General features: G+C 42.3%; 1 protein-coding gene across 1 annotated transcript in view; it reads right to left on the bottom strand.

Annotated features, from left to right (window-relative positions):
- Positions 1–10,250, bottom strand: part of LOC137465267 (phospholipid-transporting ATPase ID-like) — an 83,945-nt gene extending 73,695 nt beyond the window's left edge. Inside the window, exon 1 of the mRNA XM_068177217.1 lies at positions 10,098–10,250. The gene's annotated coding sequence lies outside the window, so the exon portion shown is untranslated. The remainder of the gene's footprint in view (positions 1–10,097) is intronic.
- Between the last annotated feature and the right edge of the window lie 4,924 nt (positions 10,251–15,174).

Here is a 15,174-nt window from a genome sequence, read left to right as displayed (position 1 = left end):
TCAGTTCCTCTATAAAGGGTGTACACATATGCTTTGTGTCTGAGTGTCCCCTGAAGCCACCATGGTTTGGGCAGAGATTCAGCTGGACAGATGCAACGGGGCAGCTGTCATTTGCCATGATCCACAGCGGTGGGAAGAAGTTAAATCTGTAGTTTTTCCAGTAAATGAGCTGTCCTCCTGGCCAGGCAGCCTCCTCCATACCGTGCTCCTTCACATTTGAATCCTCACTTTCCCAATGCCCACTAGCCAGAGAGGGCTAACTAGGGTGGGATGGATTTAAATTCATGCCATTAAGACCTTATCCACTAACTTAATCTGGGAAAATTACCTCCAGTCCCTTCAGCCTCTGCAGCATTTCAGCTGTGATCAAGATGCAAATCTGAAGCCTTGCTGACACTGTTTTAAAGGGTGCTCTCAGCCCAGTCTCCAGATTAGATTTGGTCTTCCTCCAAAGAGCAGAGCAGAGGATCATCTCAATCTCAGGAGCACCCAGAACCCAAACATGTCTGGCGACCTAGTAACCTTTTGAATATCTTAATATGCCCTTGAGTAACTGTGGCAAACTAGAGGATAAGAGAGAAACAGGAGAAGCACACCTTGGAGCATCCCACAATGTAGACATAAACTAATTGCCAGTCCTTGAGAGAATCTCTCCCCATGATATGCAATTTTTAAAATTACTGATGCTCCTCTTGATGCTTTCCCAATGATCCAATCTATTTCAAAAGGAGTACTGATGGTCTTTGCTTTCCCTTACTCTATTATAACTGCAGTCTGCCACTCCTGAACTGCAAGGTTTGAAGCTTGACCTGCTCTGCCATGGCTGGTACCACTCTGCAGATGAGTGATGGTACCACTCTCTGATGAGCCACACTGGGCTCATCCCCTATGCCCAGAACTCATGCAATCTCCAGGGATCACTTCCACCCACCCAACCTCATGTCCATCTCCCAGAACAGCACAAGTGCATTCCTCAGTTCCTAACCATGCCAGTCACTGTTCCAGAAAAAAACCTTTCTACATGGCTCTGGAGGGCTTCCTCACAAACCCCCAAGGGTTAGCCTTAGATGACTGAATCACCTCCCACAGCCTATGCTTCCCTTGTCCCAATTTTCCCCACTAGTCCTGACCAGTGAGGAGCTCCTTGAGTAGGGGAGGGATAAGTAGCCCACTTCACTGTGGGGACACCTGAAACATCTGTTACTATGAGCACGTGCAATGGGTCCGAGGGATCAGATGGCTTTCCAATGAGAGACTTTCTGTATTCTCTTCTTGTCAAAAGTCAGAGTAGGATGCATGAGAAATACAGGACTGAAAGGAACAAACCAGGACATTATTGTCCACTCCTTGGCTATGAGAGAACTGTTTTAAAAATAGACTGTAAGGAGAACATCCAAGTCGTAAATTGCTGTAGTCCAGAAAACACCAGCACAATCATAAGGCAAATAACAAAAGACCAAGTGTTCCAAACTACACTGTATCACACATAAAGTGGCAGTGTCCTTGATCCCTGTGGAGGATCCTACTGCTAGAATGCACACTGCAACTCTGCAGAGGAAGGGAAAACTAAATCCTACATGTTCTTGTTATCATGACCTGCCTGTGAGTGGAAAATGAAATAGGAGAGGAAGGTAATGTCATGAAGTGACCAGTTGTCCTACCCACTTGAATGCATTGTCCTTGCCTTTTGGGAGCTACTCTGCTCAACCCATTTTACTACTCCTCCAAGGAATTCCTAATTAACCCAATTTGAAGGGATGCTCTGGATTCCTACTCCTGCATCCATCTCTCTGGTTATAATCTGAGGTGCAGCTCTGGCATGCAGGTTTATACAAAAGTATTCCCATACTTCACCAGTTATTCCAGAAGCTGTGAGCTGTCCCAGTACACACCCCATGGAAATGGTCAGAAAATAGATTCTGTGAGTATATATGGAATAAACTGAGTCATACTGATCAGGATATGGTAGAGTGCCACTTACCTTCAGCAGGGAAGGATGAGTGTGAGGCTAGAGATGCCTTTTCTCCACCAACACCCCTTGCCCAGTATTCCAAGCCCTTAACAAACAATGGCCAGCTAAGGAAAATAATGAGAAATTATTAAAAAAAAAAAAAAAAAAAAAAAAAAAAAAAAAAAAAAAAAAAAGCCCAGACTCTTGCCTTTAAAAAGAAAGCAACAACTTGTTCTGGCCACTGTTGATCTCGTCTTCCTGGCACCAACCCTTGCAAATGTGATACCATCTGACGTTTTAAAACAGAAATTGAAATAATGTCTCTCAGGTGTCAACTTTGTAGCCCCTAGGAGATGCAGCAGAGCCTTTTGGTCGAAAAACCAGGGGTTCAGATTCTCAGATTAAACTGAAGAGCAGAAAAACGTGCAGAAGAAAATCAATTCTGCAGGGAACAAGGCCCAAGGCTACCTCATTTCTGAGTCCAGTCCCCACCAGATTTGGGATCTTGTGTTTGCAAACTCCCTCCTGGCCAAAAATTTCACTGCTCTGGGAGGGAAGATGCTGTTGCAAGGAGACAAGTCTCCTGGATACCTGAAATATTCTCTGTGATCCTGTGAGAAACTGAGTGATTTGATGGACACAGATATTGGTGGGAGATGATGGAGATCCTCCTTTCTCAGTATTACATTCCTGAAATAAAAATCTGTCTCTGCCTTTGCCCATGACACTGCATGTGCCCAGCTGCACCGGCAAAGCAAAAGATTAATCAGCTGATGCAGCAAACCCCAGAGGTGTCCACACTGCTTTAACACATATTTCCTAATCATCATCAGTGAAAAAGAGGGGAATCCCAGGGGGATGCCTGGGAGGGCTTGTTAAAAGCTAATCACAGGAATGTGAATAGAAAAAAAAATCAATAGCTGAGTGCAAAGCGGCAGCCCAGCTCATTAGAGCCCCTGAGGAGAGTGCCCTTTGTAACAGGGGTGTTGCACAAGGCCCATGGCTGCTATTGGCAAGGCAGCAGCTGCCACAAACACATATGCCGTGTGTGGTGGCGCTTCAGATGCTGTCACTTGCCCACTCCTCAGATACTCATCAAAAAACCCAGCTCAAACCACTGAGGAATAAGGATACCTCTCAGTGGGACCCTGTGGTTGAACACACAGAGGAAATCCAAGCCATGCCAAGCCTCCACATATTACAGATACTTCCCACAATCTTCCACACTTTTTTGCACTAGGTATAGGTGGAAAGGATGGGAAGTCCCTGGATCTGCATGGAGTAGATGGCTTCTGCATTCTGTACAACATCAGCTAAGAGATCTTGGATTTATTTCTTTAAGCTCTTCATGGTTTCATTACATATTGCTCTAGAGATCAATTATCCATTCCATGAAAGACTTAGTGATATTCTGAGAGAATTCCTCTAAATAGCATGTCACATCCATTATGCTCATAAGCATTTTAACCATAATTCCAAATTGAACACACTGTATGCATGTATATCTCTACTGTGTCTTTTCCAGGTTATAATTATATCTATCCTGCCAGGAATAATATGGAGAAGACTTGCTGCCTCCCACAGAATTACTCCTAGTATAAAATTATCTTTTTTTATTTTTTGTAGTATTATTTATTGAGTTATGTGTTCAAGGCTTGGCTAGATTAACCTGGTGGAACATGCTCTGTCCATGGCAGGGGGTTGGAGCTAAAATGATCTTTAAGGTCCCTTCAACCCAAATCATTCTACAATTCTATAATTAGGTCTTTATTATGATATTATAGTTTTTGATGGCTAGATTTTGATAAGCTAGCCTACTTCAGAGAGATCAGAGGGCCTTGGGGGTGACCAACTGATGTTCACTTTAGGGATGTGCAGCAGGACCAGCATTCCATCGAGCCATGATCCCAAAAGGAGATGTGAACACACAGGAGTATAATACTGTAGTGCTACAATAATTTGTAGTGCTGATGACTGGGACTGAGTTGGCTTCTTGACCTGTCAGAACTCAAGTTCTGTGAACTTTGAGAAGAACAAGGAAGTCCCTGCCTGGTTGCAAAGGAGGATGCTCTGGAAAAAAAATAGCCATCATATAAAACCATCATATAAAAATAGCCATTGTATAAAAGGCCCAGGGAATCTAATATATTGACAAGAGAAACCTTGGTTCCCCTCTGGAACGTGAAACTGCAGGTAATTAAGCAAAGATCTAAAATATCTATGCTAACACAATATGACAGAAATAAGCACAAAACAATTTATTTCCCTGGATGTTTCCCCAACAAAACCACAGGACATTTTAATCAACAGTTTGCACTTAAATTGCAGCACCACCTTGGCAGTAAATAAGCCATATATATCCACAGCTAGCTATGCCAGCATGGCCACAGCACATGCCAGATCCCAGCACTCCCAGCCTTTGCTTTTATTCAGTGCAAGTTTAATTTATGTTATATTGTTCCTGCATCTGTTCTCCAGGTACTTAACAGAAGTGCATGTTCTTTTGCACTTGCTTGGCTGAGAGCAAAGACATGTATTACTCCCATCTCTGTGCACATAGGCAGTCTGTGTTTAGGCAGTGAATTCCTGTTAACTGAGATAGAAGTTGTGCATGTGAATCCCTCTGCAGCCTTATGAAGGAGAGGAACAACCTAATGGGTGCCTGGGGCCTTCAGGATGTGATGGCAGCGTTAAGGAGGACATGCTCTTCACGCAGCAGCTCAGGAGAACCCGAAAAAGACATCAGCAGCTAAGCCAGTGAGAAATGTGCAGTGCACACAGCCACAAGGATTTTGGGTGTGTAACTCATTTGAGGTTAATCACTGCCATTTCCTGTGTTGGGATATGATGCAGTATTACAGAAGATCCCTTTAAAAACAAGGAGATACATGAAAAGGGAGGTAGGTATTTAAACACCCTATTCCCAGTGTTACTGTTTGTCATACCACTTCTGATTTTCATGTGCTGCTTAAGGGTTGAATAAGTTGTGGGCCCCATGAGGAGGGACAGCATTTCCTGTTTCTGATAGAATAATCAAAGTTTTGGTGGTCTATCTCCAGAAGGCAATGACACACAGCCTCAAACTGGTAATGTGCTAATGAAAAAAAACCCACATTATCAAAAGACTCTGAGACTAAAGGGAATGAAGTATGGTTTCAGCAGTACTGTGCAGCACCAAATGCCTAGTCAGGAGAAATAAGGAAAGTAGTTTTCTTAATAAGGAAGTAAAAAAATCCACAAAACCCATGGCCCTTTATCTTGGTGTGGCACTGAAGCATAAAAACAACCATTTTTGGTGCCTCCTCCCCACAAGGAGATAGATAATCTTTATATAATCACAGGATATCCCAGCTTAAAATAATAGAAAGAGAGGTGGAAACTGCATGAGAATTAGTGCAGACAATGAGAAACTGTGCTCTTAAGCAAAATCTCCAGGGCGTGTTTTGTTATTTTAGGTTCATTTTGTGCTGTGTTCCATTATTTCCAAATCTGCATTTTAACTTTCCTAGCAGCCTCTTAACATGTAAGGGGAACCTACAAGAACACTGGAGAGGGACTTTAGACAAAATCATGCAGTGATAGAACAAGTGGGAATGGCTTTAAGTTGAAAGAGAGTAGGTTTAGATTAGATATTAGGAAGAATTATTACTGTGAGAGTGGTAAGAGACTAGCACACGTTGCCCAGAGAAGCTGTGGATGTCCCATCCCTGCAAGTGTTCAAAGCCAGGCTGGATAGAGCTTTTAACAACCTGGTCTGGTGGAAGTTGTGCCTGCTCATGGTAGGGGGCCTGGAAAGAAATTATTTTACCATCCCTTCCAGTCTAAACTATTCTATGATTATAACCTTGAATCTTGGCAAAGACAACATGCTCCTCATTCCAGATGTGTCACATCTCAAAAGCAGAGCTCTGCAATGCTCTGCCTGTGGCCCAGTTGCACACCAGGCTGCTGGTATCCCCTGTGCCCAGCTGCCCATGTAACTGCTTAGGCTGGTTTGACAGCAAATATTCACAGGTCTTGATTTAAGTTTAGGCTGGTTTGACAGCAAATATTCACAGGTCTTGACTTAAGCAGAAATGTCTTCTAAGGACTGTTAGTGTCTGGCCAAGTTCCCTGGGTGAAGGCAAGTACTAGAAAACACATGTAATCCCTAAAGACTTTGTAAAAATGGTGTAATCAGAACAGAATAAATGCTTTGTGTCAGCAAATGAAAGTCATAATTTCTCTTAGAAAAGCACGATTGGATTAGCTCCGGGGATGAGAGTGGGACAGAGATGTAAACAGGTCAGACAGAGGTCTGAGTGTTTCTTTGTATCTGCTTAACAGGTGGTGTCTGCCCAGACAAGGACTTGAATTTTTTCCTACAATCTGATTGCTGTTTTGGTCATAGGAGAAAAAAAACAACATGAAACATAAAGGGGATAGTCAAAGGCAGTGTCCCAAGTGAGTTTGCAGAGCATATTTGTGAAGACTGTATTTACACTACTCCAGAGGGGAAAAAAAAAAAAAAAAAAAAAGAAGCTGAGAAAAAATGCTGTTTGTAAACCAAATAAAGAAAAGCACATTTATTTGCCTGGTCAGTCGACCTGCAGTACAACTTTGCAGCAAGGGTTGATCAGAAATAAAACTGGTGACAATCCAGAGAATGACAATCTCTGGCAAGCACACAAAGTCAAAAGTAATGTCTGGTGTCCAGCTGTAGCTGGGAAATCTCTCCAGCATGTGGTGAAGTTGTGCTTCACACAGCTATACCTTGAGACTCCCAAAAATGCCTGGGACATGAGACAATCATGCCAGTGAGGCATGAAATTTAAATAGACCAAAGTGTATATTGCTTCATTAATCAATATCTGATGTAGTGGAAAGTTTTGGGATGAATGGTTTCTTGGAAACTTGTTTCAGCAGCTGATCTTGCAAGTGTTCTACAACTTTGTTCAGGTTTTTGTTTTTTTGTTTCAAGTCTTTTGCTTGTTAATGAAACAAGAAGAGGCCTCCATGGAGGCTCTTACATCACATAAAGGGGAAGAACGGAGCTGTGAAGGCCAGGCAGCAGAGGCAAAAGTATTCACTTTAGGAGCAAACCAGAATGAAGAGAAACAACTCTAGAATTAGAAATAACTTTAAAGACAAACCCAATTGCTTGACGGATATAGTAGTAAGGAAAAGCACTGGAAACCAGTGAATTTAATGTGGGATGCCTGTGGGTTTGCAGGCAGTGGAGCCTGGAGGTTCCTGAAAGGTACCTGAGAAGTCTGACACAGGCATCGAGGCATCAACTGATCTTGCAGCCAGCAGAGCTGGAGGGGATGTTAATTAGAGTAGTCATGGTTTGCAATCTCACAAATAAATAAATATAAATCAGCATTAGATTCAGTTTATGGTCACATAACAGTTCCTACAAATTCAGCAGCTCAGGAAGAGATGCACTTCAGTTTGGGTAGTTTTGCTGTGGGGGGACAGCAAAGGATACAGCCATCCCAACCAGAGCAAAGACAGAGCCCTCGGGGGAAAAACACTCAGAGGACAAGGCTGGAAGGGTGGAGGGGTCTAGAAGACAAGGGAGAGCAATCCTAATTGGAATGCAAGACATCACTCTCTTGCAAAAATGCATAAATTAAGCAAAACTATTGTTCTGACTCCCCTCACACCTGTACCTTTTGTACTCTTGTAAAGCCAAATCTGTACATTTAAGATGGGAAAGTAAACAATGTCTTGTTTGTCCAAGAAGTGAAATGGCAGGTAGGGAACGCATTGGCAGCATTTCACAAGACAACAAAAGTATAAATTGCACACTGCAGCTCTTACTGAAGAACAGGGGAAAGCAAGTGGAGATCTAAATATTAAACTTGTGGGTAATCCAGGTTCCCACTGAAAATGCAACCTGCAGTAGCTGCACATCCCAGTAAACTCAGACTCAGCAGAACAACAGAGCAGGAAGGAATTATTGGATTCAAGAGTAACACTGAATCACCTATGGAGGCAGGCAGGGAACTGCACAGGCCCCTGGAGTGAGTCAGGGGAAGGGAAAAGGAGTCTTGTTTATCTGTGGATCACAGCCCTGTCTGCAACCCTTTCACTGTTCCTGCTTAGAGTATGGCATTGGGAGCAAAATCAGAACATTCCACCTTTAAATTGTGAAAAGCACCTTTAAATATTTAAATATACATATAGATTAGGTATAGGCCTACAGACTGTAGAGCAGAATTCACCTCTGACTTTTCCTACTGCATGAGTCTCAGGTACTCAGGTAGATTTTCCTCCTTACCTCTACACCACTTTACACATGCGCAGGAACCTAATCCTGCTCCTCCTGCAACCAATGCTGAGCATATGAAAACATCTATGGATCCCAGACTGGACCCCTGAGTGTAAGGAGCTGGTCTGATACCCAGACTAAACACTGCCAATCTAACTGTGTGGAAGGTGAGTCCAGAGTGTCCCTCTAACACAGACAGCTTGGTCATAACCAGGAATCTGTCTTCTCTGATAGAGACGAACTATTCCCAGTGAAGCTGTGAGTGTGGTTTCCTGGCTGATTTGAAGAGAGCTATAGTGTTACCAAACAGCATGATTTACTGTGATACCAGCAAATCGGCCTAGGTCTTAGTTTCCTTCCTTCCAGTGATTTTTGTTTTGGTTAAGCCTATAATAGTAACTTTCAGTAATGGAAAACTGTGTGTACACCATGAATAAACCAACATCTACAACCAGAGCTAAAGTGCAGTAAGTCACACATTTGACTAAATAGAGATCCACAGGGACCTTTTGTCACTAAGAAAAATAAGCTATCTACCAAAAAGAAAGTAAATAGTTCCTTCAGTACTGTGAATTGAAGTGCTACCTTCCTCTGATGTTTTGCAACCAAGTTAATGCTGAGAAATAACGAGAGTGCCTCTGATCTTCACCTTTGCTTCCAATACTGTTTTTGAAGTAATTTAATATTTGCAGAGTTAGGTATCACTGCAAATTTGCTTTACCTAAAACAAAAAGATTCCTTCCCCCATGGCCTCATTTAGCAAAATCTCCTTGCTGATATGGGATTTTTCTTGCTGGTTCCAGGTTACCTGAATAATTATGGGCAGAGAGAGAAGAGCAGTGCTTTGTGGTGAAAATCCTTCTTCAATACATGCTAAAGTGTCTTTCTCCTGGGATGAGAGTCAAAATAGTGCCAGATGTGGGGAAACATTGAAGGACTTATTATATCAGATGAGCAAGGATTTGGAGGAAAGGGGTGATTTTTCTCAGCAGTGCAGAAGATACTTTGGATGTATCCAAAAGGAATACCACTAGGAAAAACTTTGCAAAGTCTTCGGGCATCCATGAATTGACTTTGCAGTGTGTCACATACTGGTTTAATGAAACTAAAATAACTATGCTAAGAAAAGACTGTCCAGGAGAGACCTAACGCTGTGATTTCTATATAAGGGTCTTAAACAAGTGGTGCGAATATTTAATCCCAGTCTCATACCCTCCAGTTTTAAAGGCAGTGACACCATTTATCATTTAGCACACACAGGCCAGAAAACAACTTCCTAATTGGCCCATCTACCAGTTTGAGAGAGAGAACATCCCCTTCAGTGATGTCCTGAAGGGGACATCTGACTGAGAGACAGTCAGTGCCAATGCAAACTAGTTCATGATGGAGGCCTGTGTTTCATGTCTTTGTTGTTAAATTAAAATGCAATTGCCTATAATGATGATAGGGACAACTCAGAGCACCTTTCACAGAGAAAGTGAAGCCCAGCTCTCCCTTCAGAAATTTATGAAGAGAGAACTGGATCCAAAGCCAATAAATGAGCATGTGCTTTCCTACCGACTTTGGAGAGCTTTACCAAAGCCACACTGCAGTGGTCCCAGCTTGCTCTAGCTTTGAGTGTTGCTGACACACTGGGCTTAGCACTACAAACAGAAAACTTTGACACGAGCTCATTATTGAGAAGCAACATTCACATATGGAGTAATAATCCAGTATGCAAAAGAAAAAGAAAAAAAAACACCCAACACATACAAAAAAAAAAAAAAAAACAAAAAAAACAAAAAAAAAAAAAAAAAAAAAAAAAAAAAACCCACCAAAACCTGAAGTCTGGGCTTCTGTGCAAGTTTTTACATTTTTCTCTCAGGAGAAGAAATAAAGAAGTAGTCCTACCTGGCTGTTCCGTGTCTTGTGTTCAACCTGGAGCTGTTTGTCACAACAAACAGAAGGGATTGTTTTCAGCACCATGCGAAGAGCCACAGTTTGTTTTAAGCTCCCTGGACGCAGGCTTCTCCCCAGCTGGGAGGTGAGGCTGGCGAGGGAACACCTCGCTTCCCGGGATGCAAACCCGTGCAGGGGCACGCTGAGCGCAATCCAGGAGTTACAGGATGTCTCAGTGTGTTCCGTGTCCTCGATAAGGACTGCCAGGGGAAAGGCAAAGTTCCCGAGTCTGTGGGAGGAACGTGGCACCGTGTAGCACTGAGTAAATAAAAACCAAGTGATCGTTGGACTCGGGTGTGACACCAGGTATTACAAAGGTTTATATACCATAGGCAGAACTCTGGATTTCATCTGAGAGAAATGCAGCCTGAAAACCCGGTGGTGCACCCTGCTTGCAGCTAAGGCATCAGCGAGACCTTGAGCTCAGCTTTGAGCAGTTGGCAGATTTGTCTTCTTGGACAGCACTCGGAGAATTTCAGACACAAAATATGTTCTTTGTTACATGTCAGACATTTCACTGCCTCCCATAAGGACCTATAAAATGCATGCAACTTCTGTGGGATAGCTGCTTGTTTGAGGAGTGTATGGCACCAAGTACTACAGGATCCTGATTCGTGTTTCTGGATTCCATGGTTCTGAGAAAAAAACATGAAGGTTCAGCTTTTGACATAGTTTTTTGTTTCAATGCCCTCTTCAGACTAAACAAAACGTTTACAGAGATAAATCTGAGATGCAGACAGAACTAATCTAAAAAAGCCACCTAAGTACAAGGGTGATAGGGTGCAATATAAAAACTTGCAATAAAATTAAATTGTCTAAGTAATGACATTTATCTGCAACACCAGTATTGCATGCTTTCCTGCATTTTGATAATGCAGACTTTCAGTGCTAATTCACAAGCTTTGATTTGCTCCTTTAAGGTCTTTTTGCCACCCACTTTTAGGTTTGATGACCCCTTCTGCCTGAAAAATTCCAAATTATTGTCAGGTTTAAATAGACAAAGATTTTTTTTCAAATAAACTTATTTTTCTTTTTAAAACAGTCTTTGCAATATGCTAAATCATTGAATCAGAAGCCTTTCTAAAAGGTAATTCACACCTCCTTAACCACCTTATCTGTTTGGGACCTTCTTGTTCTGTCTGTTCTTGGTTAATGAAAAGAGATTCATCAGTACCACTGTTTCCTGCAGCCTTTTTCAAACTAAGTCTATTCTTTAGTTTCAGAGCAGCAGACAGGATTGCAAACAAAGCAGTGAAAGCTTACCATTTTATTTAAAGATCTCCCAGTAGATAACGGGCCATGGTTATGACTAACAGTGTCATGTGGACAGACCTAAAGAAGGAAGGATAACAGCCCAAGCAACCCTGAAATGAGACTCAAATCCCCTCCCACATCTATGAGAGATCTTGGATGTGTCAATAAATGCTGTTGTGCTTCTCTTTCCTTATTCAGAAAAGGGAATAATAATGCTTCACTACATCAAGAGACCAAATAGGAGACATTGCCAACTACAAGGTATTTAGGGACACACAAGTGATGCCTCAGAACATGAGAATTTCTAAGTCTCTTTCATGTAACAAAGGCAGAAGCTGTCCCAAAGTCCTGTTAAACACACTTTTTTTTCTCCCCCAAAATGGCAACAATCACATTTCTTTTAGGAACAAAAATATAAGCTCTTTTTCTGTTGAGTTTCCAGTTATTGTATTGGATCATGATACTATTATTGAAACAGAAGGCCTTCTTAAGGGAAAAAGGTGCCACAGAGTGAACTGGAAATATGACAGCCTCTCCTGTTAGCATTTTGCCTCCAAGCACTGCAGCTGTGAGTCAGCGAGCTGATAGGAAGACTTTTATGTAGCACTCAGAATTAGTCTTGGAGGATACACGAAATTACAATTCTTTCCTGTCTGTGCTGTGTGGGTCATTAAAGTAAAAATAACTTCAAATTAACAATGGTTAACAATTTGGAGCTGAGAGTACAGTATTAGATTAATGTTTTTGTAGCATGAGAACTCCCTTCATTTGGAGTTTAAAAGCTACTGTTTAAGAATGATGCAATTTTTAAGGCAAAAAGAAAGACATGCTGCCGCTTGATAAGAAGCCGTGTTGCAAGAGCTGCTTACATGGTCTACTCTTCTCTTAATGACCCTCAGCACTCTTCCAGAAGATTTCTTCCAGAGCAGTTCTTTCAAAAATTGTTGTCCCCTTTGCAAAATACAACGTTTTTTGGGAGCACTTCTGCTTTCTCCCATCTTGTGGTCTGTGGGTCACACCAATAACCCCTTTTTCTCAGGCTCTGTGAATTTCTGTTTGTTCAGAGCTACTGAGGGAGTTTCTTCACCCTTGGTTTCTACCTTAGAACCATCCTGCTGTGCTGTGGCTTCATGCTGCAGATATCATGTGCTAGGAAAGAGGCATGGCAATGGATGGACCACTCTGTGTGTTTCTTATGGATGCTCATCCTGCCAGCAATAAACACACCAGACATCCTGGGATAAGAAAGTTTAGAATGACACTGTGACAGGGAGTTGTATCTTAGCCAGGAGTTTTGTGACTCTTTAAAAATTTTGTAATGTACTACGTTTAATTAGTTAAGGAATGTTTGACTGTGATTTTAGCTGGTTTTGATTTAAATCTTTATTGGCTGAGTGTTGGTAAAAAACCCTGAGAAATTACCTCACTGCACCTGCAGAAAGGAACTCCATGGATCCATACCCCATAGAGAACTTAATCAATAGCTGAACAACAAAATTCAATAAAGAATTATTAATGGTTATCATATAACTACAGATGAATTAGATGTCATAGAACAAGAAAGATATCTTGAGAAAGTTAAGGAGTCAAAGGTCTATACACGCCAGAAAACTTGATTAATACATTACAGGTGCAGTAAGGGACCCACTTCATAGGCTTATACCCCTCAGAGACCAAATAAATGGTAATGGTCTAACCAGGACAGAGAATTTAATAAAACACTGTTTAAATGGATAAAACTAGGGTTATTCATTAATCAAAGATAGATGAGATATTCTGGTAGTTAAAAGAAACTAAACACCTATATCATGATGCAATAAATTGGGCAGACTTTTGGGAGTGTTTATAAAAAAATCTTGGGTGTTATAGTACATATAAATGTGTGAAGATTGTTGTTTCTTTAAACACATCTATGGTGAATAAATTCTCAATATGTTCAAAATTTTGGCTCAAAATTGTTATTAGGAATGTTTATCTAATAGCTTTTTGCTGCTAGATTTAAAACTTCTTGTTTCAACTGACAGATGAAGCAGCAGGTATTTGGGTTTGGCCCTTCTGCACATCCAAAAGGAAGTATAAAATCCAATGGAAAAACAGGTCCTGAAACACAGATACATTCATCAACCACAGAATTTCATTCAACATTTTGGGCAAGGACTATCCCTATTTCCTTCACTAGGTCTTGCCATGCAGGCCACAAAGACCATACAGGTCATCAAATATACATAACTGAGTCTCAAGAATGCATACTTGTTGGGTGTGAGGAGAAATGGACACTTTGATTTAGGGACACTAAACCTCAGACTGGTTTGGCACAGGACTTCCTGCAAACAGAGAGAGGTTCCTACAAACCATCAGGGCAGTTTCACGGGACATCCACTTTAACACAAAACCCATAGACAGAAGCTCCTCTTTGCCCCCATCTACAGACTGGAAGTTGATTTGCAAAAAAAAAATTAAAATTGCATTTTTATTGGATCATTTCCCTTACCATATTTCACTTAAACACCAGGAAATTATCTCACAGGAATTAAAGGGTGTTGCCCTGGGAAGGTGACACAGCTGGCAGCCCAGCTGAGGTGCCTTTACACCAGTACACAGAGCCTGGGCAACCAACAGGAGGAGGTGGAAGCCAGTGTGGTGTTAGAAAACTATGAGCTTGTTGCCATTACTGAAACTTGGTGGGACGAATCCCATGTGCAACTACGGATGGCTACGGGCTGTTCAGAAGGATGGGGCAGGAAAGACAGGCAGGTGGGTTGCCCTCTGCATCCAGAGGTGGATTGAGCGTGAAGACCTGTCTTTGAAGAACAGTCATGAGCAAGTTGAAAGCCTGTGGGTAAGAACTGGGGACAGAGGAAACAAAGGGAACCTTCTGGCTGGTGTTTACTACAGGCCCTGATCAAGGGGAGCCTGTTGCTGAAGCCTTTGTGCTCCAGCTACAGGAGGCATCACTTGTAAGCTTTAGTCATGCTGGGGATCTTCAACCTCCCCAACATCTGCTGGGAAAGGAGCACAGGAAGCTGTAGGCAATCCAGGAAACTCCTGGAATGGAGGATAACTTCTTGACCCAGGTAATAGCCCTACCAGAGAGGATGTCATACTGGGTATGTTGGTCTCCAACACAAAAAAGATAACTGGGGACATCAAGACTGGAGGCAACCTGGACCACAGTGACCATACATTGATGGAGTTTTAGTCCTGGGGAATGTGGTCAGGTAAGGAGGAAAAGGTCAGGCAAAGTTAGGCTCCTGAACTTTAGGAAAGCAGTTACAGCTTTTCAGGGAGACCCTGAAAGGACACTGCCCACAGGGACAAGAGATTGGAACAGACCTGTCAGAGGTTTAAGAACATCTCCCATAAAGCACAAGAGCTAGCAATCGCCAGGAGCATGAAGTCAGGCAAGGAAGGCAAGAGACCAGCATGGCTGAGTAGAGAATTGCTGGTCAAACTAGAAGGAAGCAAATGCACAGGCAGTGGAAGCAAGGGCAGTGAACTGGGAAGAGTATGGAGATGAAGTATGGTTTTGCAGCGATGGGGTAAGGAATGCCAAGGCAAAGCTGGAACTGAGCATGGCAAGGCACACAGAGAAAAGCAGGAAGGGTCTCTATGGGTATGTTAACCAGAAAAGGAAAGTCAAAGAAGGTGCAACCCCCATGATGTCCCTTGTCCCCTGTTGACCTAGACAAGGTTGAGGGTTGGGTCCATGAGAACATCATAATGTTTAATAAAACCAAGTTCAAGGTCCTTCACCAGGGTCAGGGCAACCCCTGGT

This window comes from Anomalospiza imberbis, chromosome Z (genome assembly GCF_031753505.1).
Source record: "Anomalospiza imberbis isolate Cuckoo-Finch-1a 21T00152 chromosome Z, ASM3175350v1, whole genome shotgun sequence".
Classification (NCBI taxonomy): domain Eukaryota; kingdom Metazoa; phylum Chordata; class Aves; order Passeriformes; family Viduidae; genus Anomalospiza; species Anomalospiza imberbis.
Note: the sequence above shows the minus strand (reverse complement) of the source record. Positions and strands in the feature narration are given on the sequence as shown.